Source organism: Nerophis lumbriciformis, linkage group LG01 (genome assembly GCF_033978685.3).
Source record: "Nerophis lumbriciformis linkage group LG01, RoL_Nlum_v2.1, whole genome shotgun sequence".
NCBI lineage: Eukaryota > Metazoa > Chordata > Actinopteri > Syngnathiformes > Syngnathidae > Nerophis > Nerophis lumbriciformis.
The window spans coordinates 6,901,998-6,916,635 of NC_084548.2; positions in this window are offsets into that span (position 1 = coordinate 6,901,998).

A 14,638-nucleotide genomic window follows, 5' to 3' on the forward strand; every position below is an offset into this window, starting at 1 on the left:
AAACTATGAAACCAAAAGACTATAGCAAAAAAAGTACAAACGAAAAACACGCACAATGGCGGAGAATAAACTATGAAACCAAAAAGACTATAAACATGGAACAAAAACATACTTGGCTTGGACAAAAATAGTTGCATGGAGAATGGACATGGAAAGAAGTATCAGGCATGGACAGAGCATAAATGTGGTGAGGTCGTCAGGACGAACAACAGAAAATGAAAAGCTTAAATAACACAGACATGATTAACGAAAACAGGTGCGTGACTCAAAACGTGAAACAGGTGCGTGACGTGACAGGTGAAAACTAATGGTTGCTATGGTGACAAACAAGAGTGCACAATGAGTCCAAACGTGGAACAGGTGAAACTAATGGGTAATCATGCAAACAAGACAAGGGAGTGAAAAGCCAGAAACTAAACAAAACATGACTTAAAACAAAACATGATTACACAGACATGACACTTGTGCTAAGATGGACAGTCGGTTGACATCTAAACGACCTCCAATAAGCACACAAAGTTGGTATTTTATTGTGTTGCAGTCAAGTCGTTTACAAAAGGTAAACGTGGTAGGCGACAGGCTACTTGGAACGAGCGGCTACACAACAGCTAAGCACACAGGCTAAGTGTCCTTAAAAAAAAAAGACATTTGTCAATGTAAACAAATACCAAATAATCATGGTTGCATATTACGAACACATTAAAAAGTCTCCAAGGCAGAAGCCTATTAAAAAGTATCCAGTAACAAAAGTGTCCGCATCATTCAATGTATTTTTTTTTATTGTAATGAATTATTGTGACACAAATTAAGACTCCACTCAAAAGTAGAGATGTCTGATATTATCGGCCAATAAATGCGTTAAAATGTAATATCGTAAATTATCGGTATCGTTTTTTTTTTTTATCGGTATCGTTTTTATTTATTTTTTATTTTTTATTTTTTATTAAATCAACATAAAAAGCACAAGATACACTTACAATTAGTGCACCAACCCAAAAAAACGCCCTCCCCAATTTACACTCATTCACACAAAAGGGTTGTTTCTTTCTGTTACTAATATTCTGGTTCCTACATTATATATCAATATATATCAATACAGTCTGCAAGGGATACAGTCCGTAAGCACACATGATTCTGCTGACCTTCTACCGCTCGTCCATCGAGAGCCTGCTGACCTACTGTATTACGGTATGGTACGGCAGCTGCACTGCAGCAGACAGGGAGAGGCTGCAAAGAGTGGTCAAGACGGCTCAGAAGATCATCGGCCGCCCTCTCCCCTCTCTGACGGACATCTACACCTCCCGCTGCCTCAACAGAGCCAGTGCCATCATCAAGGACAGCACCCACCCTGGCTCTGACCTGTTCCACCTGCTGCCCTCTGGGAAGCGCTACAGGTGCATTAAAACCAAAACAAACAGGCTAAAGAACAGCTTCTTCCCCAGGGCCATAACCATCCTGAACGGACTGCCCCATTGTCCCTCATAACTGCCTTCTCTTCGGTGCAATAACCCATTCCACCAACCACCCTGTTTTTGTTTTGTTTTTTCATGTATATATTCATTTCACACCATATTCATTGCACTTCTACATTTTTTATATTTCTATATATTTGCACATTGTTTTTCTAGCATGCACACATCGCACTGTATGGAATGGCCTCAATCTCGTTACCTTGCGTAATGACAATAAAGCTGATTCTGATTCTGATTCTGATTCTGATTCTGATTGTGCGTGCTGCTGGTCCACTAATACTACTAACCTTTAACAGCTAATTTTACTAATTTTCATTAATTAATATATTCTATGTAACTGTTTTTATATTGTTTTACTTTCTTTTTGTATTCAAGAATTTTTTTTAAATTTATTTATCTTATTTTATTTTTTTTATTTTATTTTTAAAGTACCTTAACTTCACCATACCTGGTTGTCCAAATTAGACATAATGTGTTAATTCCACGACTGTATATATCGGTTGATATCGGTATCGGTTGATATCAGTATCGGTAATTAAAGATTTGGACAATATCGGAATATCGGATATCGGCAAAAAGCCATTATCGGACATCCCTACTCAAAAGCCTACAACAGTCGTAAGGTCAATGCTGTTGTTTACTAATTTTACTGAATCAAACCTTTTCTAACGTTCCACACTACACAATAATACAAGTATGTACAAGGATTTGTGCTGATATCGTATCGGATTAGTATCGGTATGGACCAACACTCAAGGCTCCCAATATCTGTATCGTGTCGAATGTGAAAAAGTCGTATCGGGACACCCACAAAACTAGATAGTTCACGGTGTTGAAAAATAATCAAAATTCAGAGAATATTCAAACAAATGTACATTTTATAATGGATTTCTTGAGTCAAGTCGATACATTCAGGTAGAATCAAGCAGAGAAGTTGACTTTTTAAAGTTGTTTTTTCCCCAAATCAAAGCAATCAGTGTACTTAGCAGAAAACTGACCTATTTTGGTTACATTTTGATAACTTTCGTATGACCTGGATACAAGACTCCCCGGAATATAAGCCCACGCCTCTTTGGAATAAAAAATAGATAAAAATAAACATGAAAAACATATAATCCATTAAAAATAATCATCATACAGTATGGAAGGGATTAATTCAGCCCCATTCCTGGGTGGATCTCGCACGAGAGGACGAGGGGAGGCTAATCATTTTGCTGAAAATACATAGTAATTGCCACAAAACACATTTCAAGATATTTAACACTCTACTTTGGTGCCCCCCCCCCCCAAAAAAAAAATTGTCACGTTTCATGTGTCGGGTAAACCGTGACGAACGGGGCCTTATGAACCCACCTTCCTACTGAAACTCCTCTGTTGTTTACAAACAACCTTTGAGGCATTTCTTGTTGTTGTTGTCGTCCCGTATCTGTGTGCGAGTGACAGGAAGAAAAGCTCTGACTCATTTCAAAACTGACCTATTTTGGTTACATTTTGATAACTTTCGTATGACCTGGATACAAGACTCCCCGGAATATAAGACCACGCCTCTTTGGAATAAAAAGTAAATAAAATGAAAAATGAAAAACATATAATCCATTCAAAATAAGCATCATACAGCATGGAAGGGATTAATTCGGCCCCATTCCTGGGTGGATCTCGCACGAGAGGAAGAGGGGAGGCTAATCATTTTGCTGAAAATACCACAATAATTGCCACAAAACACATTTTAAGATATTTAACACTCTACTTTGGTGCCCCCCCCCCAAAAAAAAAAAAAAATTGTCACGTTTCATGTGTCGGGTAAACCGTGACGAACGGGGCCTTATGAACCCCCCTTCCTACTGAAACTCCTCTGTTGCTTACTAACAACCTTTGAGGCATTTTTTGTTGTTGTTGTCGTCCCGTATCTGTGTGCGAGTGACAGGAAGAAAAGCTCTGACTCATTTCAAAACTTACCTATTTTGGTTACATTTTGATAACTTTCGTATGACCTGGATACAAGACTCCCCGGAATATAAGACCACGCCTCTTTGGAATAAAAAGTAAATAAAATTAAAAATGAAAAACATATAATCCATTCAAAATAAGCATCATACAGCATGGAAGGGATTAATTCGGCCCCATTCCTGGGTGGATCTCGCACGAGAGGAAGAGGGGAGGCTAATCATTTTGCTGAAAATACCACAATAATTGCCACAAAACACATTTTAAGATATTTAACACTCTACTTTGGTGCCCCACCCAAAAAAAAAAAAAAGTGTCACGTTTCATGTGTCGGGTAAACCGTGACGAACGGGGCCTTATGAACCCACCTTCCTACTGAAACTCCTCTGTTGTTTACAAACAACCTTTGAGGCATTTGTTGTTGTTGTTGTCGTCCCGTATCTGTGTGCGAGTGACAGGAAGAAAAGCTCTGACTCATTTCAAAACTGACCTATTTTGGTTACATTTTGATAACTTTCGTGTGACCTGGATACAAGACTCCCCGGAATATAAGACCACGCCTCTTTGGAATAAAAAATAAATAAAAATAAAAATGAAAAACATATAATCCATTCAAAATAAGCATCATACAGCATGGAAGGGATTAATTCGGCCCCATTCCTGGGTGGATCTCGCACGAGAGGAAGAGGGGAGGCTAATCATTTTGCTGAAAATACCACAATAATTGCCACAAAACACATTTTAAGATATTTAACACTCTACTTTGGTGCCCCCCCCCCAAAAAAAAAAAAAAATTGTCACGTTTCATGTGTCGGGTAAACCGTGACGAACGGGGCCTTATGAACCCCCCTTCCTACTGAAACTCCTCTGTTGCTTACTAACAACCTTTGAGGCATTTTTTGTTGTTGTTGTCGTCCCGTATCTGTGTGCGAGTGACAGGAAGAAAAGCTCTGACTCATTTCAAAACTTACCTATTTTGGTTACATTTTGATAACTTTCGTATGACCTGGATACAAGACTCCCCGGAATATAAGACCACGCCTCTTTGGAATAAAAAGTAAATAAAATTAAAAATGAAAAACATATAATCCATTCAAAATAAGCATCATACAGCATGGAAGGGATTAATTCGGCCCCATTCCTGGGTGGATCTCGCACGAGAGGAAGAGGGGAGGCTAATCATTTTGCTGAAAATACCACAATAATTGCCACAAAACACATTTTAAGATATTTAACACTCTACTTTGGTGCCCCCCCCCCCCAAAAAAAATGGCACGTTTCATGTGTCGGGTAAACTGTGACAAACGGGGCCTTATGAACCCCCCTTCCTACTGAAACTCCTCTGTTGTTTACAAACAACCTTTGAGGCATTTTTTGTTGTTGTGTGCGAGTGACAGGAAGAAAAGCTCTGACTCTTGTAATGGTTTGAGCATTCATTCATACCATTTTTTCTTTTTTTGTATTGTAAGAAAATATCAAAACACAAATCCATAACAGTAAAACGGAATATATCGCAGCAAAATATAGCATTTCGAGCAATGCATGGGCACTACAGTATTTGTTTGGCATGTGATGACTTCGGACTTGGTTCTTTAAGGTGAAGTACTTCTTCCACTGTCAGTAGAACACAATATTCTGTGGACCAACTACGGATGTACATTTGTCACAGTATGGGAGTAAATAGTTCTACCATAAACATACTTCTCAACATCATTTTGGGAGGACTCCAACCAGTGCGGTAATCACATGAGCACACACAGCAACACTTCACCGAGAGCACAAAGCAATTAGCCATCATGTTCATCGCCGTGGTAACAGCAGAGTACAACGAGAGGAAGAGATTAACACAGGAGAACTCTTTGCTCTTGTTTCCCAAAATGTGTGCAAAAACCCCTAAATCAGGGGTGTCAAACTCATTTGAAACCGGGGGGGGCCACATGGAGAAAAAATCTACTCCCGAGTGGGCCGGACTGTTAAAATCACGATAACTTCAAAATAAAGACCCGATTGTTTTACTTGTTTAAAAATAGCACATTCTGAAAATGTGCAAATCATAATGTTGTTGTTTTTTTTGTAAAATCTACTCCCGAGTGGGCCGGACTGTTAAAATCACGATAACTTCAAAATAAATTGTTTTCTTTGTTTAAAAATAGCACATTCTGAAAATGTACAAATCATAATGTTGTTGTTTTTTTGTTTTTTTTTTACACTTACATGTTGCGGTTAATAGTATTCTATCTTTATTTGTCGTTATTTATACTTTCTGAATAAGTTATGTGATAATGTCGAGCAGTCAACTCGTCGGTGTTCATTCTCAATCTATCGAGATGAAAAAAAATAATGTCGAAATCAAATTACAGGATGTTATTTCCGTAGTTTGGGGCGGTATAGCTCGGTTGGTAGAGTGGCCGTGCCAGCGACTTGAGGGTTCCAGGTTCGATCCCCGCCTCCCAAGACACTTTACCCACCTGCTCCCAGTGCCACCCACACTGGTTTAAAAGTAACTTAGATATTGGGTTTCACTATGTAAATGCGCTTTGAGTCACTAGAGAAAAGCGCTATGTAAATATAATTCACCTCACTTCACTTTGCTCATTTTCCTCGACTGTGGTTTATTGTTTTTTTACATATGTAGCATCATCTACAAAGATACAAATAATTGCTATTGCGACATCTAGTGGACACATTTTAAACAGGAGTTTCTGTCATTCAAAAATTTCGGCTCATTTTTATACTCGGCAAACTCATCCCCTCAGGCCCCTTTTTTGGCTACTTTTAAGATCCTTCTTAAAACCCATTTTTATTCACTGGCTTTTAAAGGCCTACTGAAACCCACTACTACCGACCACGCAGTCTGATAGTTTATATATCAATGATGAAATCTTAACATTGCAACACATGCCAATACGGTTAGCTTACTAAAGTGTAATTTTAAATTTCGCGCAAAATATCCTGCTGAAAACGTCTCGGTATGATGACGTCGGCGCGTGACGTCACGGATTGTAGAGGACATTTTGGGACAGCATGGTGGCCAGCTATTAAGTCGTCTGTTTTCATCGCAAAATTCCACAGTATTCTGGACATCTGTGTTGGTGAATCTTTTGCAATTTGTTCAATGAACAATGGAGACAGCAAAGAAGAAAGCTGTGGGTGGGAAGCGGTGTATTGCGGCAGGTGTTGTGCCGGATAACACAGCCGGTGTTTCATTGTTTACATTCCCGAAAGATGACAGTCAAGCTTTACCAATGGCCTGTGGAGAACTGGGACAACAGAGACTCTTACCAGGAGGACTTTGAGTTGGATGCGCAGACACGGTACCGTGAGTACGCATGCAGCTGCGGCTTCCAAACATTTGATCGCCTGCCCGTACGTGCGTGCCGCTATGTGCATGTCACGTACGTAACTTTGGGGACTTTGGGGAAATATATGTGCTGTGTGAACTTTGGGGAGGTGTTTGAGTTGTATTGGCGGGTTATATGGACGGGAGGGGGGAGGTGTTTGTTATGCGGGATTAATTTGTGGCATATTAAATATAAGCCTGGTTGTGTTGTGGCTAATAGAGTATATATATGTCTTGTGTTTATTTACTGTTTTAGTCATTCCCCGCTGAATGTCAGGTCCCACCCGCCTCTCACAGCATCTTCCCTATCTGAATAGCTCTAGTCCTTCACTCTCACTTTCCTCATCCACGAATCTTTCATCCTCGCTCAAATTAATGGGGGAAATCGTCGCTTTCTCGGTCCGAATCGCTCTTGCTGCTGGTGGCCATGATTGTAAACAATGTGCAGATGTGAGGAGCTCCACAACCTGTGACGTCACGCGCATATCGTCTGCTACTTCCGGTACAGGCAAGGCTTTTTTATCAGCGACCAAAAGTTGCAAACTTTATCGTCGATGTTCTCGACTAAATCCTTTCAGCAAAAATATGGCAATATCGCGAAATGATCAAGTACGACACATAGAATGGACCTGCTATCCCCGTTTAAATAAGAAAATCGCATTTCAGTAGGCCTTTAACCCAGCATGAAAAACTGTTTCTAACTTTTTGAACTTTTTTTAACTGCTTTTTATCCAACAAATTGTTCTTAGGATAATTTGCATTTGCTTTTTCAATGTGTATTTTATAATAATAATATAATAATATTTTATTTTATATATATATATATATATATATATATATATATATATATATATATATATATATATATATATATATATATATATATATATATATATATATATATATATATATATTTTACTTCTGTTTTAAATGTTATTTTTTAGTCTGTTCTTTTGCCTCTATTTCTTTGTGGTGTACAGCCCTTTGTTCTTCAACTGTGGTTGTCTTTAAAGGGCTTTATAAATAAAGTTGGTATGGTATCCCGCGGGCCGGATAAAACCTGTTCGTAAACGTCCCTAAACGATAAATAAGGATGCAACGGTACAGACCAATTTTTGCTACGGAACAGAGGCGTACCGAGTTCCTGCATGGAACACAATAAAAGTGAGGTGCAGGAAGTATAACAGCAGAGACTGTTTTTGTTGGAAAAAAAAAAAAAATCATTAAACGCAAATTGATGTTTTGTTTTGTTTTTAGTAATTGAAGCACTTGGGGAAACAGGAGAACATCACATCAGAACAACACCACAGCAAACATGGCACCTCACAGCCTGAACCCACAACACAAAATATCAAAATGAACAATGTAAGAGGATCAATAACATACCTGCAGCTGTTCAACAAGAAAACTGTTTTAAGTAAGTTATCCTGTATAAACTTTTACATGTGATTTTTGAAAAAAAAAACAAAAAAAACAATGAATAAATGATGGAATAGCACGACACACCCATTTTTGCTGATGCAGCACATTTGCAGCACCATTTGTCATTTTTAGTTGAATGTTTGGTGTGCAAAAGGTGACGATACGCTGGGCAACCATTTTGTCAATGAAATATCTTTGAAAATATGGTAATATTTCCATATTTTTTCCAATAATTATTCATCATTTCACCAACACCCACCCCAGTCCTGTAGGTGGCAGTAGTGATACTGATGATTAAGATAGACAATTCGGGACAAACGCGTTAAAGACAAATTGCAAATGTGTCTTAAATTTTCAATAGCAAAAACATTTTAGAAAAGAAGAAAAGTAAATAATTAATTAAAAAAACAATAATAATGATTACATATTTCACTTCAGTCCTGTAAGCTTGCTAATAATTCTAAAGAAGGAAATGGTGTAAAACATAATTAAATGTATTGTTATACATTCATTTGAAGTAATATAGATAAAACAAAAAGGGGAATAATTAATCATAAACTGACAAATAAATCAACAAATATTTTTTGGTAATAGTTCAACTTAAGTAAAATAATATTAAAATAGATTGGGGAAGAAAAAGGGCGAATTATTGGTAAATTTGTCAGAAATTGTAAATTAATATAAACAAATTACAAAAAAAAAAAAATAATAATTAGTGAAGCAGTTGGTCTTAATTGAAAATCAACAAGTATTTAATTCTAATAATAAATCATTTCACTGCATTTTCATAAATGCTACTGATGCTAAATTTAAAAAAAATAAATAAATAAAAAGTCATTTGAATAATTGGTGAACATGTCCTTAATTGCAATTTAAAAATTGTTTTTATGAATTGATAAATAGAAAAAAACCTGTTCGAATATGGTTCTGAGTGAGCGGCTTTTGGACTATTTTGAGTCTCATACTCTATTTCCGTTTAAAAATGTGTAGATTCCCTTTAAAACTGGCAATGATTCATTACAATAATATCAATTATCCACAGAAATGTATCTGCGGGTAATTGAACATGTTATGGATTTTTCTTTTAGACGTTTTGAGTCATCGTCTTTTATTTCTGTTATGAAGTGTGTCGGTTGTCATTAGAGACTAGCAGGGAGCAATTGCATTAGTTACCTGACATGTCTTCATTACGGAGAGTGAATGTGCTGTCAGTTTGACTTTTGGATTATTTTGAGTGTTATTATTTTTCATACTACAAAAAATGTCAGTTATCAATAAAAACTGATAATTGAATCACATGACACTACTACCTTCAAGATTCGCTTAGAAAAATACCTGTTCGAATATGGTTCTGAGTGAGCGGCTTTTGGACTATTTTGAGTCGTTGTACTCTATTCTCGTTAAAAACGTGTAATGATTGGCAATGATTCATCACAATAATTCGAGAACATATAAATTATCCACACAAATGTATCTGCGGGTAAACGAGTGTGTTATGGTTTTGACTTAGAGACTTTTTGAGTCATCATATTTTATTTCTGTTATGAAATGTGTCGGTTGTCATCAGAAACTAGCAGGGAGCAATTGCAATAGTTACATGACAGTGAATGTGCTGTGAGTTTGACTTTTGGATTATTTTGAGTATTAGTTTTTTGTTTATACCAAAACATGTCAGTTATCAATAAAAACTGATAATTGAATCACATGACACTACTACCTTCAAGATTTGCTTAGAAAAAAACCTGTTCGAATATGGTTCTGAGTGAGCGGCTTTTGGACTATTTTGAGTCTTTGCACTCTATTTTAATTAAAAACATGTCCAGATTTTCCTTAAAACTGCCAATGATTCATCACAACAATTCAAGAACATATTGATTATCCACACAAATGTATCTGCGGGTAAACGAGCGTGTTATGGATTTGACTTATAGACTTTTTGAGTCATCATATTTTATTTCTGTTATGAAATGTGTCGGTTGTCATTAGAAACTAATAGGGAGCAATTGCATTAGTTACATGTTAGTACATCTTTATTACGCAGAGTGAATGTGCTGTGAAATTGACTTTTGGATTATTTTGAGTATTAGTTTTTTGTCTATACTGCAAAAAATGTCAGTTATCAATAAAAAAATGATAAATAAATAAATGTAAAACAAAGTTTTTTTTACACTTGAGTTCTGTAGATAGTAGCAATGTTGCTAATGCTACATAAAAAAAGAGGGGTAAAATGAGAAACACTGTGGCCGAATTCTTCATAGTAAATGTGTCTGAAAACAATAAAGCAATGAATATATCAATAATAAATACTTTCCAAATACACTGATTACTAAACATATATGTATAATGTATATATCGTACTTTTCGGAGTATAAGTCGCTCCGGAGTATAAGTCGCACCGGCCGAAAATGCATAATAAAGAAGGAAAAAAAAACATATATAAGTTGCACTGGAGTATAAGTCGCATTTTTGGGGGGAAATGTATTTGATAAAACCCAACACCAAGAATATACATTTGAAAGGCAATTTAAAATAAATAAAGAATAGTGAACAACAATTTGTTAAAAATGTGTAATGATTGGCAATGATTCATTACAATAATTTGAGGACATATTAATTATCCACACAAATGTATCTGCGGGTAATCGAGCGTGTTATGGATTTGACTTATAGACTTTTTAAGTCATCGCATTTTATTTCTGTTATGAAATGTGTCGGTTGTCATTAGAGACTAGCAGGGAGCAATTGCATTAGTTACTTGACATGTCTTCATTACGCAGAGTGAATGTTCTGTGAGTTTGACTTTTGGATTATTTTGAGTATTAATTGGGTTTTTTTATACTAAAAATGTCAGTTATCAATAAAAACTGATAATTGAATCACATGACACTACCACCTTCAGATTTACTTAGAAAAAAACCTGTTCGAATATGGTTCTGAGTGAGCGGCTTTTGGACTATTTTGAGTCTCATACTCTATTTCCGTTTAAAAATGTGTAGATTCCCTTTAAAACTGGCAATGATTCATTACAATAATATCAATTATCCACAGAAATGTATCTGCGGGTAATTGAACATGTTATGGATTTGACTTTTAGACATTTTGAGTCATCGTCTTTTATTTCTGTTATGAAATGTGTCGGTTGTCATTAGAGACTAGCAGGGAGCAATTGCATTGGTTACATGACACATCTTTATTACGCACATTGAATGTGCTGTGAGTTTGACTTTTGGATTATTTTGAGTATCAGTTTTTTGTTTCTACCAAAAAAATGTCAGTGATCAATAACAACTCATAATTGAATCACATGACACTACCACCTTCAGATTTACTTAGAAAAGGCTGAATAAGTGTACGTTATATGAGGCATAAATAACCAACTGGTATGTTAACGTAACATATTATGGTAAGAGTCATTCAAATAACTATAACATATAGAACATGCTATACGTTTACCAAACAATCTGTCACTCCTAATCGCTAAATCCCATGAAATCTTATACGTCTAGTCTCTTACGTGAATGAGATAAATAATATTATTTGATATTTTACGCTAATGTGTTAATAATTTCACACATAAGTCGCTCCTGAGTATAAGTCGCACCCCCGGCCAAACTATGAAAAAAACTGCGACTTATAGTCCGAGAAATACGGTATAAAAATATTCAATATAATTTTAAATAGTTCTACTTGAGTCCTGTAGGTGGCAGTAAGGCTATTTGAGCTCATTTAAAAAAAAAGGTAAAAAGACAGAGAAATTGTACTTTCATGTTCTTGAAGAATTCATCATTAAATAAATGTATTATTAAAAAAAAAAATCTACTGATAAATTATAAAATTTTAGTCTTGTAGTGGCAGGATTTTTACTAATGCTAAAAAAAAAATGAGCAAAAAGACATCTAAATGAATCATTTTGTCAACTGTGGGTACATATATATATATATATATATATATATATATATATAAAAGAAAGAAATAACAAAAAAACAAAGTAATGTCTACAAATACATCAATTAAATAAACAAAGGAAAAAAAGAAAAAAAGAAAAAGAAATAATAATACATAAATAATAATAGTAATCAGAAATAAAATAAAATATAAACAGATACATACAGTACATATATATATATATATATATATATATATATACATATATATATATATATATATATATATATATATATATATATATATATATATATTATGTATTATTATTTCTTTTTCTTTTTTTCTTTTTTTCCCTTGTTTATTTAATTGATGTATTTGTAGATATTACTTTGTTTTTTGTTGTTGTTTCTTTCTTTTTTTGGGGGGGGTGGTTGGTATGGGTGGGATAGAAACAAAAATATTTTGACATTTAGGGCAGACAATAGATATATGATTTATGTGAATATGATGTAATGCAGTGTTTTTCAACCACTGTGCCGCGGCCGTGAGATACAGTCTGGTGTGCCGTGGGAGATGATCTAATTTCACCTATTTGGGTTAAAAATCTTTTTTGCAAACCAGTAATTATAGTCTGCAAATGATGTGTTGTTGTTGAGTGTCTGTGCTGTCTATATAAACAAAAGCTAAGTGCCCCTAAGAAAAGGCATTAAAGCGTAGGGACGGCTATGCACTGAACTGGCTACAAAGTAAACAAAAACAGAATGCTGGACGACAGCAAAGACTTACTGTGGAGCAAAGGCAATGTACATCCGAACATGATATGACAATCAACAATGTCCTCACAAAGACGGATACAAAACAACTGTAATATTCTTGATTGCTAAAACAAAGTAGATCGCTTAAAGGAAGACATGAAACTGCTACAGGAAAATACCAAAAAAAAAAAGAGAAAAAGCCACCAAAATAGGAGCGCAAGACAAGAACTAAAACACTACGCACAGGAAAACAGCTAAAAAAGGTTGAAAAACACTGATGTAATGGATAGGAATGTCTGATGCTGGATGTCAATAAAAATAAAAAAAAATAAAAAAAATAAATAATTTTTTTGTGTGTGTAAAAACCACAAGAAAATTACATTTAAATACATAATTAGTATAAAAATATTTAAAAAAATAAAGAAAAAATAAAGGAGGCTATTTATGATCGCCACCAGAATGTAATGTGTGCCTACTCATATCATAATAAATCAGACTAGCGCTCGTTTTATTTGGAATAATCAACCGTGCAAACATTGAAATATAAAGTCAGCCGCTCTTTAAGCTCCTGTGATGGGAGTCAGTTTGTCTTTCATCTGGATTCTTCATTTACATGCACGTTGTTGTCGCACAGTGTGCAGCCTCCTCTCATGGTCTGTAATTGGCTTCTATCAGCCTGCTGGCAATGAATCATCCTGCAGATCTTTCTTACTGGGAGGAGCGTAGTTTTACTTTGAGTAAACACACACGGGTGGAAGGAACATGGCGACGCCGTGGCTTTAAGAAGAAAAAAAAACACACCAAAAAAAACACCAAAACAAGGCCTTTAAGATTCTGTCTCCGGATTGTGTTGAGCAGAGAAGAACACTGAGCAACCTCCAGATGGCTGCTCTAATAATAAATACTAAGACGACATCATGGAGCACCAGGAGCTGCACCATCCTCTGGACATAACTTCCCTGACGTTGTGGATTATTTCGAGTCTTATCTCAAGTCGTTCGGATCATTTCTTCTGTGAAAGGTGGTGGATGTCATCAATTAGCTGTGAGAGGAGTGATCACTTGAATTAAATGATACAGTACGACTTCATCACGCACACGAATGTGGTTCTGAGTGAGCGGCTTTTGGACTATTTTGAGTCTTTATATTTTATTTTCGTTTAAAAATGTGTAGATTCCCTTTAAAACTGGCAATGATTCATTACAACAATATCAATTATCCACACAACTGTTGCGGGTAATTGAACATGTTATGATTCGACTTTTAGACTTTTTGAGTCATCGTCTTTTATTTCTGTTATGAAATGTGTCGGTTGTCATTAGAAACTAGCAGGGAGCAATTGTATTAGTTACATGACACATCTTTATTACGCACAGTAAATGTGCTGTGAGTTTGACTTTTGGATTATTTTGAGTATTAGTTTTTTTGTTTACACCAAAAAAATGTCAATTATCAATAAAAGCTGATAATTGAATCACATGACACTACTACCTTCAAGATTTGTTTAGAAAAATACCTGTTCGAATATGGTTCTGAGTGAGCGGATTTTGGACTATTTTGAGTCTTTGTACTCTATTTTCATTAAAAACATGTCCAGATTTTCTTTAAAACTGGCAATTATTCATCACAACAATTCAAGAACATATTGATTATCCACACAAATGTATCTGCGGGTAAACGAGCGTGTTATGGGTTTGACTTATAGACTTTTTGAGTCATCATATTTTATTTCTGTTATGAAATGTGTCGGTTGTCATTAGAAACTAATAGGGAGCAATTGCATTAGTTACATGTTAGTACATCTTTATTACGCAGAGTGA